The sequence below is a fragment of the Hippopotamus amphibius genome, chromosome 16 (assembly GCF_030028045.1).
Source record: "Hippopotamus amphibius kiboko isolate mHipAmp2 chromosome 16, mHipAmp2.hap2, whole genome shotgun sequence".
NCBI lineage: Eukaryota > Metazoa > Chordata > Mammalia > Artiodactyla > Hippopotamidae > Hippopotamus > Hippopotamus amphibius.
Window position 1 is genome coordinate 43736112 of NC_080201.1, and position 16773 is coordinate 43752884.

Genomic DNA, 16773 nt, shown 5'->3' on the forward strand with positions numbered 1-16773 from the left:
TAAATGAATGCATTTGCCCCTTACTTTTTTTTTTTTAATAAATTTAATTTATTTATTGGCTGCGTCGGGTCTTCATTGCTACATGTGGGCTTTCTTTAGTTGCTGCAAGTGGGGGCTTCTCTTCGTTGCAGTGCACAGGCTTCTCATTGTGGTGGCTTTTCTTGTTTCCAAGCACGGGCTCTAGGCGCTCCAGGATTCAGTAGTTGTAGCACATGGGCTCAATAGTTGTGTTGCATGGGCTTAGTTGCTCCGTGGCATGTGGGATCTTCCTGGACCAGGGCTCGAACCCGTGTCCCCTGTATTGGCAGGCAGATTCTTAACCACTGTGCCACCAGGGAAGTCCTGTCCCTTATTTCTTATGTACAGTTTTCTCTCTTGTCATTCCTGCCAAGTCTTGGCCTCCCTGCCCTCAAATATGTGGCCACAACTCACATTTCCCTGGAACCCATTCTCAAGTGACCTCAAAAAAGGGGAGGATGGGTCAGGAATTATCTGGAACAGGCACAGCAAGGAAAAGCCAATGATTCAGGCAGAGGAAGGCCTGGTTTGGGAAGGTATGGTATTGGGGTGGATCTCAGAATTGCTAAGCTCTTGGAAACAGAGGGCAGGGGACAGGGATGGTGCCAACTTCAGGCTGTCACCTCACAACCTTACAACTGAGGGGTTTGCTCCTGGCTGCGGGATTCTGGCTGTAGTCAGGGGCATTGGTGCTGGGGCTCCCTCTGCAGTGTGCCCATCGCCCTGGTGGCTCCGTGGGCCAGTGATGAGTGTGACATACCAGGAGAGGTGCTACAGCTTTTGCTAGGAAGTCCGAAAGTAAAAGGAACAGACATCCAGGAGGCCTGTGAGGTTTTGCAGTGTCCGTGCTGTAAAACTTTATAGAACATACAGTCTGGTTTAACAATACAGCGTGTGTGTGTGAGAATCTCATTAAATATTTGGAACGACCACATTTCAGAGGCCTCTGACCATGCCTTGCATGCTGTCTCCTGGGCGTGAGTATCCTAATCTGTGAGGCTGAGTTGAGAGCTAGTGGCTGGAAGGCTGGGGGCTGGGCCAGAGTTCATCTGCGGGTCCCTGGCTGCCCCATCGTTCCAGCTCTCCTAGTTGTGTCATCAGAGGAGCAAGCGGCGTCCTTCCTCCTCCCACAGTGAACTGTACATTCCATAAGAACCAATCGAGTTGCAGGTCAGAGGCTGAGAAGTTTCTGTGGGTCTTTCTGCTGCCCCAGGTTGGGGGTTCTCTTGTTGACCAGTGTACACCTATCTAGGTTTTAAATAATATGTGTTTACCTTTTCCTAAATATATAAAGTAATACACATTCATAATAGGTAACTTAGAAAAAAGATTTTAAAAATAATATCATTGTAATCCCTCTACTCGGAGAAAGTATATAGGTGCACTTGCATCTAGTTTTTTGTTTGGTTTTCTTTTTTTAATTTGGCCATGCCATGCAGCTTGTGGTATCTTAGTTCTCCCACCCCTAGGGATTGAACCTGGGCCCCAGCAGTGAAAGCACTGAGTCCCAACCACTGGACAACCAGGAAAGTCCCTGCATCTATTTATTTTTTATTAATAAATATTTTGTAACAAAACCACAACCTTATTATTTATTCATTTCCATATGTTGCTTAATAGTGCATCAAGAATATTTTATTATCATCATTATTACTCTCTGAAAGCACACTTTTTACCTGTTGCATAGTATTCCACTATTTGGATATACTATTTATTTATTCATTTTCTTCTAAGCTACTTTTATTTATTTTTAAAAAATAATTTTATTAGAGTATAGTTGATTTACAATGTTGTGTTAGTTTCAAGTGTATAGCAAAGTGAATGAGTTATACACACACACACATACACACACATATATATCTCCATTCTTTTTCAGATTCTTCTCCCATATAGGTTATTACAGAATAGTTTTTCATAAATTTATTTATTTATTCATTGGCTGCATTGGGTCCTCGTTGCTGCACATGGGCTTTCTCTAGTTGTGGCGAGCAGGGGCTACTCTTGGTTGTGGTGCATGGGCCTCTCATTGTGGTGGCTTCTCTTGTTGCCTAGCACGGGCACTAGACACGTGGGCTTCAGTAGTTGTGGCACATGGGCTCCATAGCTGTGGCTCGCGGGCTCTAGAGCAGAGGCTCAGTAGTTGTGGTGCACAGGCTTAGCTGCTCTGCCGCATGTAGGATCTTCCCAGACCAGGGACTGAACCCACGACCTCTGCATTGGCAGGCAGATTCCTAAGTGCTGCACCACCAGGGAAGTCCTGATTATTACAGAATATTGAATAGAGTTCCCAGTGCTATACAATAGATCCTGGTTAGTTATCTATTTTGTGTACACTGTTGTGTATATGTTAATTCCAATCTCCTAATTTATCACTTCCTCCCATGTTTCCCCTTTGGTAACCATCAGTTTGATTTCAAGACCTGTGAGTCTGTTTCTGTTTTGTAAAAAGTTCATTCATATCATTTTTTATCTTTTTTTACTGGTTGCATAGTATTCCACTATTTGGATACACTACTAATTATTTAAGCAGTCTTCCATCACTGGACACTTAAGGTATTTCACTTATTTTCCAACAAAAAGTAGATACAAATGAACACTGTTGTATATAGATTTTTGTGTCTCCGATTATTTTCTTAGGAAAATCTCAAGACTTTTGTGGGATAAACTGGGAAAGAGTCTTTCTCTTGCTCAGGCTGTTTGACTGGTAGGATGTTAGCCCAGAGCAGCTGGAGGCCCCCTTGGCTGCTTTCTGGAGGATGAAGCCACTAGGAAAGTAGGAAGGAGAAGGGAGAGATACAGCTTCCTGATAATGTCATTCAAACACTTGGACCCAGGTATACCTGGATTGGTGGTCCTTTTGTCTACAATGCATTTCATCTAATTCAATTGAGCTGGTATCTTTCACCTGCCACTAAACTCTTGTCAAATGCAGGGATGATGTGCACGGTCCCAGGACTGGAAGTTGAGCTTGAACTTCCTCTCCAATGGCAGGAGCTTCTTCTACAATAGCAGATGGCTGTCAAGCCTCTGATTGATCTGTTGAGGATCTTCTTGTGATGCCTTCAGACTCACTACCTTTGAAGTCAGCCCATTTCTTTGCTGAAAACTGAACATTAGAACGTTCCCTCTCATAGTAGCTAAAATGGATTTTTCCTGTGCTTTTTATTCCCAGATGAAGGTTGGAGAACATCAGCATTCTTACTGAGGGCACCAAGGCTGAGCACCTAATTCCCTCCAAACTGTCAACAATAGGTTAAGTTAACCCATATCTCTGGGCTGGAACTCACACACCACCAGAACCGACATGCAAACGCCTCGTGTTCTTGCTTGAAGCAGCATTAATTCTCAAACCTCTCGCCTTCAGTTTCCCTTCCTTCAGTCAGGGCTGGGAGAGAGGGCTTATTTAGCATGCAGCCGTCTTATCCACAGTTTAACAAATGTCTGTGGAGTCTTTAAAGCAGTTTCTATCATAATAAAAATATTTTAACTTATAACCTCAGAAAGAGATAGGCATGGGAGTCTTTATAAAGCACAGAAATCCAGTTGAGCATAATGTGAAAGTAATTTGAATCGTAATGAGTATTTTTAATATAAACAGGCAGGAGGAAAAATTTGCTGGGTTCTGATGTAGTACACACACCCAAATATATGTCTTTCGATGGGAATATTAGTGTCAAGGGAATCCAAGATGGTGCAGATGTCAGTGACATAAACGAGAGAGGATGTTTTCTGTGGCTGTAGGTTGGGGGTTTTGGCAGGAAAAGAAAGGCAATTGTGCTATATGGTCCATGGTCCTTGCATATCTAGCTTCTAAACGGAAACCAGGGGCAAAATATAGCCAGTTGAGAACGCTTACTGGTTCCTATGAGGCCTTACAGAAAGATGAGCTGGAAGGGTTCTTACGGATAGAGAGGTACAGGAAACCCCAAGTATCAGGCACCTGATACCCCTCTCCACCTAACATCTGCACTTGTATTGAACTAAAGCATCTGCCCCCTTTGTCGCATTTTTTTGCTCTCACACACGTTTATTTGAAAGCCACCTTTATATCATTGCAGTAGATATGAGACCACAATCACTTGCCTTGAATAAAATGAAAACAAGACAGCATCTCTAAAAGCTAGCCTGATGCTTTTGCTTGCCCAGAGCTCTGAGCCTCAGGTCTATTTCCTTTCTGTTGAAACAGATGAGTAAGATATGAGAAAGGTGTTTAAGGTGTCGCGACACCAAACTGAGCCTTTGACCTTGTTGTAATCAGAGTGATTAAAAAAATGTTAAATAAAACATGGTTAAATTTCTCTGTGTGGTGTCTACTGTTATTTCACGGGTTGTCCGTGTGCTACTTCACATCTTTTCAACTGCTCCTGTTACTAAGTACCCGTTATCAATGGAGTCCAGGTCCTTCATTGAACAGATGGGATGCTGAGGACCAGAGCAGGGAGGAAACCTTTCCGTGGCTCCAACAGCCCCCTGACTCCAGGTTCCAGCTTCTCTCTTGTTTCCATCACTATTTCTGTGATTCACCACAGCAGCTCTTGAATGAAATTTGAGGGAATCCTGCATGTCTAGGGTAAACCGGGGCAGATGTTTAACTTTCCTGGAAGAAGAAGCAACATGAGGGTGGTCTCTCTGCATAGGACACATGGTCAGAACCCTGCAGTGCCAGGCTGCTGGCGGGGCTCAGCCCTCATCTCAAAGACAAGGACACTCAGCTCAAAGGACAATCTTTGTTGGCTCGAAGTTTGGCTTCTAGAGTGGCAACTTCTTCTACTGAAGCAAGTGCTGCACATCCAGAATTTTCAGAAATAATCGCCAACCCTCAGAAAAGACATGTTGACACCAAAAACTCTCCGTGTGTTCATACTCTGTTCACTCAGCATCTTGCTGCAATTTTCTCTGTGCTGCATTTTCATGCGATGGCTTTTGCCCTGGAGCATCTGCACATGCAAATAGATCCTGACTGATGTCCAGCTGGGCTCCTCCCCAAATGGAGCCGGATCATTTGTGTTCTTTATTTCTCCTGCATTTTAAAAATCATGCCTATGCTTAAGCAGAGAGCACACTTTCAAGTTCAGTGGCAGGTCCACGGAAAGCTGAAAAGCATCATTATTTCTACTTCAGGGGGTCTTTATCAGTGTCTATCATAGGTGGCCTTGGAAAAAGACCCTTATTTCAGAGGCTAATTAAAATGGAGCTTCCTAGGCCTTCCCCAGAGTTATAGAATCTGAATTTTGAGACCCTTGTAGTCCACATTTTAAAATAGGGCTCAGAGTCCTGTCCACCCTAAGCCAATGGCTAGATGTCCTTGCAGGGCAAATATTCATTTACCTGGACATCCTTCAATACATGGTTTGCATCCCCTTCCAGCCCTGGGACTGTGTACTTCATTCTATAGTTGACACTAGTTTTGGTTGCAGGTAAAGAACAGTTCCAAATGAATTAGATGAAATGTAGACAAAGGGACTGCAAGTTCAGGTACAGCTGGATCCAGGTGTTTGATCCATCACCAGCCAATCAGTCAATGGGTTTTCACTGAGCATGTGCTGAGTGCTAAGCCCTGTGCAAGTCTCTGCTGCGAAGGAGGAGGTCCCTGCCTTCAGGAGCCTTTTGGCTTGTTGGGAAGGTATAGCACATGTTTGAAGAGACTTAGCCAGTGCAAGGCAAATAGTAATATGAGACTCTCAGACATCTGCCATCCACAGGGCAGACCCTATCCTGTTCATTTACTAACTTACTTTCCATCACTGCCTCCTTATGCTAACTCAGACATAATACTTTATATTCATTCTTTGGTATCGTGCTGAGTTTGGGGTGTACAGGGATGCACAGCACATGGCCGTGGCTCCCCAGGAGCTCATATTTGACCGGAGAATGTGACCCCTTGCAAGAGACCCAGGGAGCTAGACAGGTCTGACTGTGACCTCACGCTCTGAGCCTGGGGACACAGAGCCCCCAGCTAGTGACTCTGGGATCTGGTGCTCCAAGCAGCGCTTCTGTTGCAACCTCTTGTGAGGAAGACCTGGTGTATCTGTTTCCCATGTCTGTTGTAACAAATTGCCACAAACCTGGCGATTTAAAACAAGAGACATTTATTCTCTCATGATTCCAGAGTCCAGAGGTCTGAAATCAGTATCACCAGGCCCAAATCAAGGTGTCAGCACAGTCTTACTCCAGCAGGAAGCTCTGGGGGAGAATCCATTCCTTGCCTCTTCCAGCTTCTGGTGGCAGCCAGCATTCTTTGGTTTGTGGCTGCATTCCTCCAGTCTTCAAAGCCAGTGTCTTCAAAACTCTGTAGGCTCCATCTTCACACTGCCTTCTCCTCTGTGTATGTCAAATTTCCCTCTGCCTCCCTCTCCTAAGGTCCCTTGGGATTGTGTTTTGGGCCCACCAAGATAATCATGCCATCTTAGGATTCTTCACTTAGTCACTCCTGCAAATCACATACGGGGTGACATCCACAGTTCCAGGGATTAGTGCCTGCTATGGCCAAATATGTGTGTCCCCTCCCAGATCCATATGTTGAAATCTTAATCCTCAAAGGTGACAGTGTTAGGAGATGGGGCCTTTGGGAGGAACGTAAGTCATGAGGATAGAATCCTCAAGGGAGGGATTAGTACCTTATAAAGCAGGCTCCAGAGGGAGCCCTCTCCCCTTCCCTCTGTGTGGACACAGTGAGGTGGTGACTCTGAACCAGGAGGAAGGCCTTCACCAGAACCCCACCCGCCAGGCACCTTAATCTTGGACTCCCAGACTCCTGAACGGTGAAAAATAAACAAATCTGTGTTTTTATAAACTAGCCAGTTTGTGGTATTTTGTTATACCAGTCCAAATGGCCTGAGACGGGACCTGATGTCTTTGGGGACACTGCCCTGCCTACCACACGCGGCTTCCCTGGTCGTCGGATGCAGGCTGGGCATTTAGATGTTGCCATAAATATTCACTCCACAAATGTGCGGTCTCTTGTCCCCTCTCTACCACTTTCTAGCCAACTTCCCCAGGACACGTGTCCTCCTTGCTAAGGAAGAGCTCAGAGTCACAGGTCAGGCTGCAGCTCTGTGGCCTCCCCAAGAGAGGGCCAGCCCTCCCCCGCCTGTTGGCCGGAGGTTTCCAAGAGCTCATCATCGCCTCGTCTCTCTCCGTGTGAATACCGCTTTCTCTCAGCAGCAAGAGGGTCACAGTCAGTGCGTGCTCGGGGTCAGTGAGGAAACACAGAGAGATTAAGGGGACAAAGAGAGGGCAGAACAGGGCATCCTCCCCCTGGGAGTTAACCTAGCAGAACCAGCGCAAGACAGGCATGCTGCCCTGCCCTCCAAGGGGCCAGCTCTTCTCTGTCTGAGAAGGGATACGAGGCTGCTCATGGCATTTCCTCCACCCTGTGTCTCCAGCACCTGACTCCGCACCTGCCAGTGGAAACACTGCCTTCCTAGCAGGCAAGCCAAAGGGCCCTGCCTCGTCCTGAGTCTCCCTAAAGTGTCGCATTCATATCATGATTTCCCTTCTCCAAGCATCTCATGGGATGCTCACGACCACCAGGGCCTGACCTTACCATACCCATTTTACAGATGAAGAGACTGAGGCCCAGAGAGGCCAACTGAGGACACAGGACACCCTGCTCGGAGATTGTCCAGTAGATAGGGCTGCCTTTCAGGGCTAACCTCCTACTCTAGGAGAAGCCTGTGTGTAGAAGGGAGAGGAAAAGGCCAGCTCTCAATTATTTCTGGACACAGCCAGCCTTGGCCTCTGCCTTCACCTTTTCCGAATTCCTGGAGGGCTGGAGGATCCAAACACTGAGATGGCTCACACGCTCTGGAAGTCTCAGGATACATATAACCTGATGAGGGTCTCCAGGAAAGTTCTGTTGGGAATGTGTGTCATTGGGGGAGAGTTTCTGCAGTTGCCTAGGCTGGAGTTTTAATCCAGGCCCCTTCTCTTCATCCCCAACCATACAGCCCTCTTCATCACTTGCAAAATCATCAAGTCTCTGCAGAGAAGCAGACCACCAGGGCTGGCATAAGTAGAGGCCTGGCCAGGCTTGATCCCCATGGAGAAAGTCATCTGGTTACACAACCTGGGGTCTGATGGGATGATGGGCGATGGTTGAAGAGTTTTACGGGGAAGAAGGGACTATGCTCTACCTGTCCCCCGCCATGTCTGAGAACGGATCCCAATTGTCAAGACTGATATTCAGGGCCATGTTGACCTTTCTGCCACCATCTTGTGGAGTGGAGCCAGAGTGGACATCTGTCCCAGGCTGCGTGGTTCATCTTCTCTTTAAAGGAAGTTAAGGTGGGGAGGCTCTGGGAGCCAGCCTCCTCCCATCAATGTGCTGGGGACAGTGGCTTGGGCCCATGGATTTCTTTATTTTTTTAAAAAACATTTATTGAGATATAATTAACATACAATAAACTGCATGTATTTAAAGTGTACAATTTGATATTTTTTCCCTTATTAGTAATGTATATATGGCAATCCTAATCTCCCAATTCATCCTACCTCAACCCCCACCCCCACTTTCCCCACTTGGTTTCCATGTGTTTGTTCTCTGCATCTGTGTCTCTAATTCTGCCTTGCAAACCAGTTGATCTGTACCATTTTTCTAGATTCCGTATATATGCATTAATATATGATATTTGTTTCTCTCTTTCTGACTTACTTCACTCTGTATGACAGTCTCCAGGTCCATCCATGTCTCTACAAATGTCCCAATTTTGCTCCTTTTTACGGCTGAGTAATACTCCCTTGTAGATATGTACCGCAACTTCTTTATCCATTCATCCGTTGATGGACACTTAAGTTGTTTCCATGACCTGGCTGTTGTAAACAGTGCTGCAGTGAACATCGCGGTGCAGGTGTATTTTTGAATTGGACCCATGGATTTCTATCTTCTGTCCTAAAGTAGCAGCAAGTGCTGGTCTGCAGAGTGAGACAGAGGGAAGCAGAGGGGGAGGAGATGCCAGCTTGGGGCCTGGCAGTGTTCCCAAGCTTCCTGCCCTGGGGTCCTCCACTGTTCTCTGCTTCCTAAGGACAGAGCTCACTTGGTTGCTTGAGACCAAATGAGTGGCCCCTGTTCCTTGCAGCCACAGCTCTGACCACAGCTGTAGCTGTGTGGGCCTTTGTGAGCAGCACGGCCCCGGGCATGGGCTGAGTGGAGGTCTGAGGACCCTAGATGGAGGGACAGCTGTTCTCCTGACTCTCTGAGGTCTAGCAGGGGTTGGGGCTGGATCCTGCTGACCCTGAGGTCAAGTACCCCCCATCAGGAGAGAACAGTCTCTGTGGATATCCTGAATGGCCAGGTAGGACAGGCCATTTGAAGGTGGTACAGGGTTCCTGCAGGTGGAGGGAAGGAACAAGGCCAAGAAATCCATCCCAGAATATGCAGATACTAGAGATAGAGTGCGTGGGGCCACGGCAGGAAGGGACAACCCGAGGGTCAGCGCTGCCAGCTCTTGGCTACCTGCCCCTCACCTTGGCACACCCACTCCCTCAAAGTTCCCTTAGGCATGACAGCATTCCTGTTTAGATGAGGAAACTGAGGGTCAGAGAGCGCACTGGTCTCCTAGGGCTGTCATAACAATGACCACAAACTGGCCAGTTTAAAACAACAGAAATTGATTCTCCCAGAGTTCTGGAGCTCAGAAGCCTGAAGTCAAGGTGTCCTGAGATCAGGGATGTGCTCCCTCTAAAGGCTCTCGGGGAGAATCTGTTCCTTGCCTTTTCCGGTGTCTCCAGGCACTCCATGGCTTTATGGCATCATCAGTCGCATGGGTGCCTGTCTTGACATCGCCCTCTCCTCTTCTCCTGTGTCTCCTTTTCCATGTCATATAAGCACACGCCATTGGATTCAGGACCCATCCAGATAATCCATGGTGATCTCATCTTGAGATTCTTAATTACATCTGCAAAGATCTTTTTTTTTTCCCCAGACAAGGACACAGTCACAGTTTCTGAGGGTTAGGACATGGACACGTCATTTTGAGGACCACCATTCCACTCCCTATAGCAAGGCTGGCTGATTTCCCACTATCACACACTTTTGAGGGTTGGAGCAGGTCAGCCTGAGTGCAGTGGTGTTTGCTGGATCCTGTACGGACATATGGACATATGGGAGGAGTGTAAGGTGGGGTCCGAGGAGGGGGAAGCAAGGGGAGAATGAGCTGCCCGGTGCTGGCTACCCCATGTATGTCCTGAGAGAAACCAGAAATGATCACATTCATCCTAGATCTATGGCTCTTAGAGAAAAGCCTGGGGTAGCGTCCACACCTTTGTAACTATGTCCCCACAAATGTTTCTACATGAACCACAGTTTACCCTCTTCGGTAACACCCTAAGGTCCCAGCACCACATTGCCAGCAACAGTGGCAGGTGTCAGAGTATTGAGCACTGGAGGGAGCCCCTTTGAAAGTGAAGGTGTTGGTGGGTTGGCCCAAGGATGCGCCAGGGGAAGGGTGAAGGCCAGGAGCAGGATAGAGCAGAATCCCTTCCACTGGTGAGACTAAGTTGTCCGTCCTACGTAAGCTACAGGGAAAGGCACTGCCCCAGGAGGTGACAGCTGAGTCCACGAGGCTTTTGACCGGCAGCCGGGGAAGGGAAAGATGCTGCACAGGGCAGCGTCCCGCCTGCATCTTCATCACCCCAGACTGGACAGCTCATCAGACTATGTATAAGATGCTCCGATACGCCGGGCACCCCAGCCCCTCTGCAGAACTAAATGGGTAACTTCATCAGGGACGTGTCCTCATCCTCGCCACACACACACACACACACACACCCCTCCTCCCTTTACTTCCTTCCCTGGCCTTACCATTTACTCTCTATCCTCACCCTCAGCCTGGGAACCAGGAAAATGCACTCTTTCACCCAAACTCAAGTAAATCATCAAGTGCCATAGAAGGTTACGTTCAATACTGGGGGAAATTGAGTTTATCTTGGAAATGTTTTATTCTTCCAAAAGTTCACTTCGGTAAAGTCTAATGTATAGAAAAGCATAAAATACTACGGCTCCAGACGGAGCCAGTTTTCTGCCGAGCATTAAGCCGCGGGGTCCGAATCCCGCCTCACTCCCAACAACCACTCTTTTTAACTCAAATGCCCATCAATGTCCCTGCTAAATGGGAGTCTTAGGCACATCTCATCTTATCATAATGTCACGAAACCCATAGAATTACAAATCAGGTTTAAGGCAGAAACCATGACAGCCAAATCTAAGTACACCAAAAGTACATTAAGTATCCGTCTTCATTTAGTACCCCCATTCCAACCCACCTCTCAGCTCAGACCCACTCCGTGCAGCACTCAGCTTGACGCAGCCTAAGATCCATTTTTGAGTGGACTGAAATATAAATGACAGTTCACCCTGCACATGCACATAGACAACTGTATAAAATATTTAAATAAAGACAGCAAAGAACAGAGGATTGCTGCAAAGCCTTTGGCAGACCCAGCCTTGGGGAATTTAGCAGCTTGAGATTCATTACAAATTTCATCTTTAATGTTATTTTTAGTTCAATATTTTGTAGCACTCAGAAGTAAATCTTGGTATGCTGTCTCCTCTCCCCTGGCTTCCTCTCCTCTGGTGTCTGATCCTTCAGTTCTACTGAAACCTAATACATTTTCAATAAAATTGATTTGTGACGTCGTAATGCTGTGTGTTGCCTTCCTCCATTCCTTGATGTAACGGGGAAAGGACGATTGCGTGATTTGGCAAAGTGAGGCAGATTGCTCTTGATTGTGGAATAAATTGGCGTGAACTTGGATACCACCCTGCAGCAACACGGAAACTCTCCATGTGTTCTTTTTTTTTTTTTTTAATTTTATTTCTCCACGTATTCTTGCCTCTCGTGCTCTGCCATTTTGAAGGTCTATCCTCCAGTGTGACTCCTGAATGCAAAGTGTCCACCTGTCCTGTCTAGAGAGTCACCACCTCAAATACAGATGCCAAAGAGAGGAGGAAACCCTGGGTTTCAATAGTTACTATTCAGTTCCCCTCTCGACGTGACTTTCCACCTGGAAACCTCAAGCTGGTTTGGCGCGTCCAAGTGAAATTCTAAGAAAGACACCTGTCCCCAAGCTGGCGGGTGGGAAAGGACCAGTTGACCAGAAGCTCCGTCCTGAGATCATTCTGTGGGCTCTTCAGTCTTCTTGGGAGACTGCAGGGAGGATTACATAAGGCCTTGTCGATGAGGTAGCTGGCGAGGTGAGAGGGAAGGCCACTGACGTGCTTGGATGTATGAACTTGAAGCCCTTGAAGAAGGAACAGAATCCAGAAAATTCCTGTGATTTTGACTGAACTGAGATGGTCATTCTTATTTGTCACATTAGGACAGGCCCTGACTTCTGACCCAGAGACATAAAGGGGTGGTGAGGAAGGTTCAGGTTGCAGCGTAGAGCAGCTCGAGAGAAACAGATATTTGACCCCAAAATCAGGTGACCCACAATATTTGCCGGACAGAGACTTCGTAGGCAAGCTAGCCTCTCTGTGACTTGGTTTTTCCATATCGCAGATGGGTCTGATGCCCTTGGCTTCCCTTTTTATTAGGACAGCTGAGGATGAGGGAAATACAAGAACTCTCCTAGCATTAAGGATGTCTTAACATAGGCAAAAGCAAGAGGAGAGAACTGGGGTGATTTTCCTGGTAATTTACACTTAAATAAAGCCCAATAGTTTTTTTAATTAATGTTTATTGGAGTATAGTTGATTTACAATGTTATATTAGTTTCTGTTATACAGCAAATTTACACATATACATATACGTATATCCACTATTTTTTAGATTCTTTTCCCATATAGGTCATTGAAGAGTATTGAGCAGAGATCTCTGTGCTATACAGTAGGTCCTTATTAGTTACCTATTTTATATATAGTAGGGTGTATATGTCCATCCCAATCTCCCAATTTATCCCCCCATTCCATTCGAAAAGATACATGCACCCCAATGTCCATAGCAGCACTATTTGCAATATCCAAGACATGGAAGCACCCTAAATGTCCATTTATGTATGAATAGATAAAGAAGCCTGATAGTTTCTAAAGCAAAGATACTCAGAATTTTCAACTCTGGAACCGAGTGTACCTAGATCATTCAGACTAGGAATTCATGGAGAGAGTGCTGTCCTAAGTAACCTGTTGGGGGATGAGGAAGGGGGAGAGGATACAAGGGAAGAAGCAAGGCAAATATACTGGTTCAGCCAGAGTCTACCCTCAGGTCCCCGGGGAGTTCCAGAGTGTTAATGGCACCAAGAGTCATCCCACCTTGAGGCAAGGGGTCTGAGCTTTTGGATCCCTGTTTTAGTCTGCCATTGGTTGGGCCGCCTCCGGGGTATTTCCAGGTGAAGTGACTTCCCAGGGCTGAGGACGATTTTCAGGAGATGCGTGCACTTGTTACCACGTGATATTCGTGGAGGCCATGCCCGTCACAGGCGGGTCTGGTGGGGCACCACTAACCAGTGAAACGTCATTCTAACATTTCGCCTCTGAGCTGAGGGCTACATCCCAGATCCATGGAGGCACGAAACCTCACTGTGCTCCAATAAGTTTTCAAACATCTCAGAAGAAAACCATGCTAAATAATGATGGTTCCGGTGGAAAGGAAAGCTGATGATTTGCAGCACGCGCCTTCGGAGAGGACAGGGTCAACTTGAGAGCCACAGAGGGACCGTCTTTTCCTCTATGCTGTGACGTGACACTTTCACTTAAGTAGCTGCAGTCAGAGTCAATGAGCAAATGCGTGTAAAGCGTTTTACACTGTGCGTGGCACATAGTAACCACTCAATACCTGTTAGCTTGTTGTTATCATTTTCCTAAATGGTGAGGTCAAACCGATTAGCTGGGCTTTTCTTTTTAATGAAAACTCTGATAAGTTAATCATTGTGAGGTAGAGAGGCTTTGAATCCCCCGTTAGCTGGGATGATTAAAGTGCACTTGATTATGCTTGGGCAGTGAGAGCATATAGATTTTCTTACATGCCCACTCCAGCTGAGTGTGGTGGCTGCTGTTGTTAGGAGGGGCTCTGAGGCTGTGTCTAGGTTTCAGGGAGAGCGGTTTCACCGATTAATTAGTTGTGTCTACCACCCACCCCAGAGAAGAGGTGTGGGCATCGGCAGCCCGTGGCATCCTTGTCCTTTGGAATCATCAGAATTCATGGCCTTTATTAATCGTAAACCTCCAGGAAGCTGATGACAAGAGCTGCTTCTCTCCTTAAAAGGCAAGTACAAGCTTGGGGCTTTTCACTTCGCGGAGGTGAGGTGGGAAGAAGTCCCCAGAATGTACCACAGGTAAAGACATTTTCTCAGTAGTACCTGGATTTTCCCCGAAAAGGAGGAGAAAGGAAGAGGGGGAGAAGTTGGAGGAGGGGAGAAAGACCTCTGTGACTTGTAGCATCTAACATAACTAAAAGCATTAGTATCCAGAATGCGTGTGGTTCTCTGAACACATAAATAACTGCAAATAAATAATAAAGAGACAAACATCTCAGAAGAAAAATGGGCAAGGCTGGGACTTCTTCAATGAAATCCAACGGCCGAAACCAAGAGCTGCTCAATTTCACCAGTTGTCCATGATGTGCAAAGTGAAACAGCATCCTCTGCTCCAAATTGGCACAACTTTTCAATCTGACAACATGAAAGGCTGGGAGGATGTGGGAACTGAGTGGGAGTATGCATCTTACAAACCCTTAGGAGAGCAAACTGGCAACCTCAAGGATGACTAATAAGTTGTGCGTATCTTCTGCCCTTCCAGCATCTCTACCCCTGGGTGTATGCTTCAGTAAAACTTTGCTCAAGGAGTCACATGGAAGGACACTTACAGTAGCTTGGTGCAGCAATAGCAAAGGCTGAAATTAATCAAACTGCCCACCACTGGGGAAATGGATAAGTAGAGAGTGAGCGGACATAGGACTTACAGCTCACATCTGAGCAACAGAAAAGCATCCAGTCATATTTACGGAGAGAATAAGGACAGCAAGAACGACAACTTCCTACCCACCAGCACCATACATGTCCTCTCTGAATACAAAGGATGCGGCTGGAAGATGCATCCCTCTGGATAATTAAGATGCTATACGGGAGGGAGTGGAATGGGGTGGGTCAAAGAGAACTTTAGTTTTCTTTATAATTTTTAAGTTTTTACAGTAAGAACATGTTCCTGCATTCTTTGAGTAATTGAGTTCATTTTAAAAGAGCCCTGCGTCCTGGGCCAAACAGTACAGGAGGGTGGCCAGGGTGAGGTCAGCTAGACAGATATGCTGCATGTCCCTGTACCAAGAGGAGCCTTGAGGCCCCTTCCCTGTGGTGTCCACTGACCACATCATTATTGAGCTCCCTCGGAAGCTGATTACTCAGAGGGCAGCCTGCAGCATCCCTGTTGGGTACTGCTTGAAGCCACATTCACGGAGATGGAGACGTAGCAGGAGCAGGGAACAGAATGCCAGGACTCACATTGCCCAGGCTTTGGGAGGCTCTTGGGTAGGTTCCTGCCATTTCTGGCGCTTTGGAACAGACAGTGAGCCGCAGAAGGAATTTGTTCTGGACATTCTGCCCTCCTCGTCCATGGCTTTGGATGGTGAGTCTCTCCATATCGACATTTCCCTGGTGTCAAGAGTGGGTGGCCCATGGACTTCCCTGATGGCTCAGTGCTTAAGAATCCACCTGCCAATGCAGGGGACATGGGTTTGAGCCCTGGTCCAGGAAGATCCCACATGCCGTAGAGCAAATAAGCCTGTGCACCACAACTACTGAGCCTGTGCTCTAGAGCCCGTGAGCCACTACTACTGAGCCCACATGCCACAGCTACTGAAGCCCATGAGCCTAAAGCCCGTGCTCCACAACAAGAGAAGCCACCTCAAAGAGAAACCCGAGCACTGCAATGAAGAGTAGTCCCTGCTCACCACAACTAGAGAAAGCCTGTGTGCAGCAACGAATACCCAACACAGCCAATAAATTAAAAAACAAAACAAAGCAAAACAAACAAAAAAACTGGCCAACTTCTAGGAGTTCCATTTAAAAAAAGAAGAGTGGGTGGCCCATGACTACTCAGAGCGGTTTCTTCCCTGACTTCTGGGTCTTTCCAGACTCTAAAACCACTAGGCAGAGACACCTCCTGTAAATCCCTCAGATGCAGCTCCTGTTTTGAGGGCCGGTCAGACCTTTCTGGTCCCACTCACCACTGTTGCTGCCTTAAAGACACCGGTCCATCACCTCTGGCTGTCACAGGCTCACTGCCCAGGCCGAACTTCTTCTCCAGTGGCTGGTCCTCCCTGCAGTCTCTCCTCCAGCTCCAGCCCCAGGGGGAGTCTCCACTCTCTGACTCTCATGAATGCTTTGTTTTAGGTTCACTGGGGAAAACCTTCTTTATCTCCTTTCTCAAAGCTAAGATGAGAGGATTTTAGACAGGCTGAGCATTCTCGTGGTGGGCCTGGGAGATCTCAAGCCGGGGGTGGGGACATGTCTGGAGGCAGCTTCCCCTAATCTGTGTCCTTGCATGACCTTCCTTGTGTCCACTGCCCCTTCTCTTAGTTCGCACTGGACACCAGCATTTCTCGCCACCAGTGTCGCCCCCTTCAGCCTGTTTCCTGCATAGCAGCCGGGACCACTGCTTTCGGGGAGAGGTGTTAAATACAAGTGTCCTTGATCACTGTTGCTCATTACTGCTGAGAGCATAGGATGCGGAGCAGGTCACACCGCACTCTGGTGTGCATACCCTGAACTGCCACGCCATTCTCCACATTGGCGTCGGGAAGAGAGATCAGAGATGGGTGTGGT